This window comes from Metopolophium dirhodum, chromosome 1 (assembly GCF_019925205.1).
Source record: "Metopolophium dirhodum isolate CAU chromosome 1, ASM1992520v1, whole genome shotgun sequence".
Lineage (NCBI taxonomy): Eukaryota > Metazoa > Arthropoda > Insecta > Hemiptera > Aphididae > Metopolophium > Metopolophium dirhodum.
The window spans coordinates 85,119,106-85,127,407 of record NC_083560.1 but is presented as its reverse complement, the minus strand read 5'-3'; the positions used below and the strand labels follow the sequence as shown (position 1 = coordinate 85,127,407).

General features: G+C 31.1%; 1 pseudogene; it reads left to right on the top strand.

Moving 5' to 3' along the window:
- The first annotated feature begins 1,411 nt into the window (after positions 1-1,411).
- Positions 1,412-8,302, top strand: part of LOC132942855 (zinc finger protein 271-like) — a 59,286-nt pseudogene continuing 52,395 nt past the window's right edge.

Sequence of the window (8,302 nt, the reverse complement as noted above, 5' to 3'; positions counted from 1 at the left end):
AGAACAGCAGCCAAATCAACCTTAAAACTGTAAACAGTAAACAATAGCGGATTAAGACTAGCACTAGGAGCCTTCCGAAGCAGCCCAAAACTCAGTATTGTGGTATCACCCGTATTAGACAATACGCGGTAAACCACGTATATTCTCTAGTTAATGACACTCTCTAAAGTTAATTAGAATGGCACTGTTAACTCGTTGAGGTACGATGATATGCGCTTGTCAATTCTTAGTTCGTTCCTATCTAGTTGAAATGACTCAAAGATTACATATACCTTGGCACTATTCAGTTTAATAAAACTTCATTGACACATAGTACGTATATACCGGTAGTGTTCCTATAAAAGGTAAGAACGTAAGGATGACTAAAATAATGTTTAACTCGGGTTTTCAGGTAGGAAACACTTTTATTGTATTAAAACAAACATAAATAAAACACATAGCAAATTCAGATCGCCTATCCCGTACTACGATCGGCGTTTCACACGTTTCCTACGTCCTCGCCGAACCATTCAGCGACAACGGGGCCCCCGTGTCTGCGTGTACGGTGGTGTTATATAGAAAATATTATTGTAGCCTCAGCACATATTGCTTCGCTGGCATGACCTATGTCAATAATTTACAATTTAAAATTCCCACCTATATTACATATATATTAAATTATATTATTTTGACGACTGTCTGCAATATACGACAGCATCTATAACATAGTTGGCGTACCCCCTCCTACACTGAGAAGAATAAAGCTATTCAATAAATACATCGCAAGACTAGCTAGTCGCAACGGAGTCAAATACAGTAACATAAACAATTCAATTGCTAAGCTGGCCAATGAAAACGTATTCACCCTAGTCAGAATTATCCCTCGTGAATTCAATTCAACTCCCCCTTGGAAAAACAATTATCAAATTAACACCGAGTTAAACACCTTATCTAAACAGAATAAAGCTCCAGAGATATTTAAAAGAAACGCGTAGGGAATCCTAGATGACTTCAAGAACTTTCAAAAAATATATACAGATGCCTCCAAGTCATATAATGGGGTTGGAATCGCAATCATACTTGAAAACCAAAATTTATCATTCAAACTTCCTAATGAGTATTCAATATTCTCTGCTGAAGCTCTGGCAATTTTACGTCATGTATCTTTTAGCTATTATTACATTTTGATTTTATAATTAGGTATAATATTAAATGATATCTGGTATAATAAGATATACTGGTTTGAAAACCAGGTGGTGACTTAATTTTAATCTACCATAAACAATAGTCTAGTAACCATGTCAATGTATGTAGAAAAATATATAAACAATTATTTTCCAGGAGCAGACAAAATAAAGGTATTAACAGCTACAACACTGATTTGGAATTAAATCACTAAAATCAATGATCTCACCAGTAGGAGAAGAAAATAATGGGCGAGAGACCGTTATATCCATGCGATGTATGTGACAAGTTGTTCGATCGAAGAGGTAATTTGACAACCCACAAGCGTACGCATACAGGTGAGAAACCGTACCTTTGTGATGTGTGTGACAAATCGTTCAGTGAAAGCGGTAGTTTAACAAAGCACCAGCGTTCGCACACAGGTGAGAAACCGTACCTTTGTGATGTGTGCGACAAATCGTTCAGTCAAAGTTGTAATTTGAAAAATCACCAGCGTTCACACACAGGTGAAAAACCGTACCCCTGTGATGTGTGCGACAAATTGTTCAGTGAAAGCGGTAGTTTTACAAATCACCAGCGTTCGCACACAGGTGAGAAACCGTACCTTTGTGACGTGTGTGACAAATCTTTCAGTCAAAGTTGTAATTTGACAACGCACCAGCGTTTGCACAAAGGTGAGAAACCATACCCTTGTGATGTGTGCGACAAATCGTCCAGTCAAAGTTGTAATTTGAAAACGCACCAGCGGACGCATACAGGTGATAAACCGTACCTTTGTGACGTGTGTGACAAGTTGTTCGATCGAAGAGGTAATTTGACAACGCACCAGCGTTTGCACACAGGTGAGAAACCATACCCTTGTGATGTGTGCGACAAGTCATTCAGTCAAAAATGTAGTTTAACAAAGCACCAGCGTTCGCACACAGGTGAGAAACCGTACCTTTGAGATGTGTGTGACAAATCGTTCAGTCAAAATTGTAATTTGAAAAATCACCAGCGTTCGCACACAGGTGAAAAACCGTACCTCTGTGATGTGTGCGACAAATTGTTCAGTGAAAGCGGTAGTTAAACAAAGCACAAGCGTTCGCACACAGGTGAGAAACCGTACCTTTGTGACGTGTGCGACAAATCGTCCAGTCAAAGTTGTAATTTGAAAACGCACCAGCGGACGCATACAGGTGATAAACCGTACCCTTGTGATGTGTGCGACAAGTCATTCAGTCAAAGTTATAGTTTAACAAAGCACAAGTGGACCCATACAGGTGATAAACCGTACCCCTGTGATGTGTGCGACAAATCGATCAGTGGAACCGGTAGCTTAACAAATCACCAGCGTTCGCACACAGGTGAGAAACCGTACCTTTGTGACGTGTGCGACAAATCGGTCAGTCAAAGTTGTAATTTGACAACGCACCAGCGGACGCATACAGGTGATAAACCATACATATGTGATATATGCAACAAGTGGTTCAATAATAGCAGCAATATGACAGTACATTGGCGGACGCATACTGACCGGATTTTATAGATACTAATCTAAGGACTGAATGCGTAGATGATGTTGGGTCATCAAATTCAGTTATCGTTTGTTTATTTTGTATTAGTAGAGTCTCAATAATAAATTGGCTTTTTAATGCCAATGACATTGTTTGTTACTTTGTCGTTATTTAAAATAATCAAATCTTCTATTTATTCTATTGAATTTATATGCTCTAAGTATTGTAAAGTTAGTCATAAAATCATCATAACAGTGGGTGTTTCACATATGCGAAGATGTATCTTGAATTAATCAAAATGATCATTTGACACACGCAGTGTTCTTTTGAATTATTGCATTCAGCATAATTTATTCTATAAAAATGCCTTTAAATAATTCTATGGTATATGAAATTATTTTAGTTTTATAAGTTATTAGCTCATAATGTTATGCGTTTGAACTTTGCGTTTAATTAAATATTTTTTGACTATTATTGTATAATATCATTTTAAATTATATATATTATGATATTACATCAAATATATGGAATCGGATTTTTAACAAAGAGCACAATATTGCGGATTATGTAAAGAATAAATAAAATCAAGCTTTATTTAATATTTCATATTCATGGTGTTATGCTAAATACCTACTTTCAATATTATATAACTAACTAGCTGATCCCGTGCACTTCGATTCCCGTTAAATACTTAAATTTACCAACTCTATATGACTCAAACTTTGTTCAATTCGTTATTTAATATTCGGTTTATGGTGTTCAAAACTTATCTTAACTTTTCTGTTATAAAAATTCTGGTTGGGAGCAGTAGGTATATTATTAGGTAGGCAATCTACCTGTGGTAGATCGCGGACCCCGTGCTGTTTATACGTAAGTTTATAGTGTAGGTTTAACTCTACAGTATCAAAGTTATACCAAGTTTGTCATTTTTAATTAATTCGACCTACGGTGGATTAATATAGTCAATTAATACAAAACCTTAACCTAACCTAACCGTACTAAAATCTGACGAATAAAAAAAAACAAATTTAACCCTTTTTAAATTAGCCTGTCTTCTTCCCAGAGGTCTAATCTACACACAAAAATTCATCTATATATACAAATCGAGCGTGAAAAATGCATATTAACTCATCAATCGAGAACAACTGTTTTTATTTATTGACAAAAAATAATAATACAAATCAACAAACATGCCTGATTAACCAATCGCAACCAATATAATATAATACACTATTATTATTTTAATCTGCAACAATAAACTACATTTTTTATTATTTAGTTTATTTTTTCCTGGACAGATGGCACTACTGTTGTATTTTTTACATCCCGATTTCCTGCTTTTCTGGTGGATTTTCCTAAAATTATCTTTCGTAAAAACCTTAATCTCCTGGCAATTATGAACATGTTAAAAAAAATTTGAGCCAAATCGAGCCCGCTGTTCTCGATTGATGAGGTAATGTACATTTGTTACGCTCTATTTTTATATATATAGATAACAATTTGTATACAATATATTCAATTTTTTTTCAAAAATTCATTATAAAACTTAAATCTTTGAGTTGTGTTCTTATTATTTTTGTATGCAACATAAACTTCTTTTTTCATTTAGAAATGTAAAAAATCCATCTCAATTTAATAAACTTCTGTATGATAAAGGTACCTAGAGTATAAGGTTAGGATCCCACTATGGGTTTTACCTGTTGCTGAATCCATTTTAGTAGTTGTAGATTCATGGTTTGTATAGATGTTGTGGTCAACGCTATCGACATCAGACGAAACGCTAGTTCTACAGCACTCACAGTCAATAACTTTATAACTTATTAACTTTAATCATATCTAATTAAGTTACTCATATGCCGGCACATACGTACCTACATACGTTTGTCATATTGTGATGATATTTTCATGTTATTATGATGGTTCTTATGACATAGACTTGTTGGAAGCAGACACCGAGATGTTGGTTAGCGTAATATAATGGTTTACAATGAACTGTATTTCTATCTTTATTTTTAGATTCTGAGCGGAACGATGAATGTATTGATTTTACAATAATGAGTGTGTTTTTATTTTTATTTATATTGATTTATCTGTGTCTGTTTTGACTCGTCACCTTTTGGAGCAGTAAATATGTTTTGATATTGTACTCTAGTATATTTTCTCGTCGACAATTGTGTTATTTTGTTATATTTCAAAAACCAGTAACCATAGATTTTTTAACTTTTCAACAAATTGAAATTCTATCATTTTCTATATATTATGATAACATCTTCAATTTTTTTTCTGTTTTTTTTCTTATATATTATACCGCTAAAGGTTTTCGCTTGGGCAAAAAGCATTAAAAAAAGATCCTTGGTATTTGTTACAATATAGCAGTTTAAAAATATTATAGAATCGTCTGTCTCGCGAAATTAAGGCGTACCGTGTCTTGACGAAAACTGTTGAACCTTACGCATCCCTATAACACATTCAAGAGGTCTGTAACGACTCTTCGGGCTTCGATAACGATTGTAATACCGAGTAAACGTGACGGCTGTATTAGCTGCATTGACGTGAACCGATCGTTAACCATCGTGATATGTCGGTAATAATATTAAGTTAAGAATTTATTACGACTTAAAAATTCAAGACTGTCAATATTTCCGGCAAAGTGCTTACACAAAAAGTATACATTGCGAATTTACAAAAAGTATTTATTTAAAAACAAAAACAGCAACACCTATTACATTTAGTATTTTTTTTTACACCTTAACGCAATCGTCGTCGTTATTATAGTGTATTAAATTTATGAACCGATAAAAGTGGGGTGTGGGGCGAATGCATTTTTCCAGCAATGAAACATAATTTAAATGAGAGGCATCGTAAGATCGTACCTACTAAATATATATAAAATATATGTAGGTAGGTACTTAGTTTTATAGGGTGATAGACAGTCCTCGTTTTTCTCACATATTGATTTTATATCATTGGATTCAAATTTAACACATCCATTACAGTGACCCATACGAAACCTAATGTACAGCAGAACTGTATCAACTATCGCTACCACCTACGTTTTTTTTTTTTGTTATTCCCGACCCTTTTGAAAACTACTGAAAATATCTTATTTTTAAACCTAAGGTACCGACTAGCTTCACTTTTCTACCAGAAAAAAATGCTGAAGTAGAAAATTGAATCATATTTACTACCGCAATAAGTAATTGTAGACAGAAATAAAACACATATCATTATAAAATCAATACATCCATCGCTCCGCTCTAAATATGTATTATGGTACAAATTGAAACTTTACGGAAATTCAGTTCTTTAGTTCCTGATTGAAATATCTAAATTTCTAGTGCAAAGCTAATATGCATCATAAGCATTTTTCCGTATCTTATAATTATGTTTTATATCTGTTATAATAATTTAGCATAGAGAAAATGTATTTACTAATGATGTTTTTTAGTAAACAACTAAAATATATTATAGAATAGAATAGAAAAGAAGAAAAAGAAAGAAATTCATTGGTCAAGTGAACAAATTTTATGTAACTCGTGAAAGTAAAACTATGGTTTTTGTAATACAAATTGTATTGATATGAAATTATTTGGATGCCTTGAACTCCGGAATGATTTTTCATTTGCAGTATAAAGCAATTAAATGCACAACAATATTGAATATATATATATAGATAGAGTATTTCGCAGAATAAAAGGTTTAACTAGAATAACATTTTGAAGAACTTTTACGTTTTATCATTACGACCCTTTCTGTCAAGTGAATCTTTGAAGTGATTCTGAATTTAATATTAATTTGGGAGCATTATTTATTAATTACTATTATGGCATGTGAATTAGGTGGCTGATGTATTGAAAATCGTGTTGAGAAAACACCTCCATAATAAAACTAATGAATTAACATCGTTTAAAGGAAAACGAAGAAGTATCTGCTCGTAAAACAATTCAAAAGTGGTAAATATTGAGAAATACAAATGCAAACTAACAACACATAAAAGAAAAATCAACTTCATATAACAGTCATATAATATATTAACTGATAGTACACACAAATATATTATATCGCGATGCAAAATAATAGTACAACTGTAAATAAGACTTATAAAGTATATATATTATATATTGTGTAAGGTTTCCGATGTTAAAAAGATCAATAAAAAAAACAATTCAAAAGTTAATTTGTAGGTACTTATAGTCCATACCTACATATTTTGTAGATAAAAATTTCAGAAAACAATTTAACCATAAGATCATATGAACAAATATATTTTGACCTATAGTCAATTTCTGTATAGAGCTCTTAGACAACATTGACAGTTCTCGTACTTATAGTATTTACGAATAATAAAATGTTCACATATTCAGCTTTTGGTAATTTACCAAATACAATTACATTACTCGTTACACAGCAAAAACAATTAATTTACTATTGCATAACATATAAACTAATGAAATAAAATAACGTTCATATTATCGATAAAAATAATTGAGTTACTATAAAAACTTCCATCAGTTTTAATTTCGATTTTAAAATAATGAAAAAATATACAATATATTGATTTAATTTATTTTATTTTTGAAATGTATCCCTTAATTAAAAACAAAAATAAAAACTCTAAGTATAAAATGTTATTGAATAGACAACTCAAAACAAAAGTAGTGAAATTAAGTTATATTTGATGTGCTTATAGAAATTGCCAAGCTTCAGACAAAATATGTATTAAGTACTATAAAGGCTATAACATCCTTTTAATATTTATGATTTATAATTTTACTGTAGCTAATCAAAAATATGCAATTTGTATTAGGTTATGTGAAAATAAATTCTTATGCAATTTCTCAGTATCAATTCGAAGCATCATGCAAATAGATATATAAATATAAAAACAAATAAATATGAGAGTACCGTTATAATTGTCGTTTAAAATTGAGTGCTAAACTCTTTCATGACAATTTTTCTGTAGCTATACATAAATTATTCAAAAAAAAATTAAATATACTTTTCAAATAGTAGCTTTTTATGATTTATTTCCATCTTTTCAAATTTAATTTACTATAAAATATAGATATTATACGTACCTACATCGAAATATATTATAAATAAATAGATACGTAACAATAATCTTTAGTTTCGCAATTGTTTTTGTTAACTTTTTAAGTGAATATTTTAAAGTCAAAACGTAGTATATAAAAAGGTGTATTCACCTATATTTTTTAAGGTAATAATTTTGAAAGAATAATGAACCAATTTTGATCGTATCAATATATACCTAATTTAATAAAAACGATTCAACGTTTAAAATAAATCACTTGTATTCTCATAATAACAATTTAAGTTTCAGTTTGTCATCTCACAAGTATTATTATATGTGACCATTCTTAGCATCATGAATTACATCTAAATGATATGGAACTTCCTAACAGACGTAATTAGCCAAAATAAAATCATGATCAATCTATATAGGTTGTTGATAATGTTATTAACTTTTTAGTGTTTGAAGATAGTCGCGAATTTTATGGCTGTGGCAGAAATCAGAACTTAGAAACCATTGCTTTAAAACGATTAACAATACTCACTATATTAATAACTAATTAATTTTTTTCTTGAAATCGGTTCTTTTTTTTATAATTATCAAATATTTT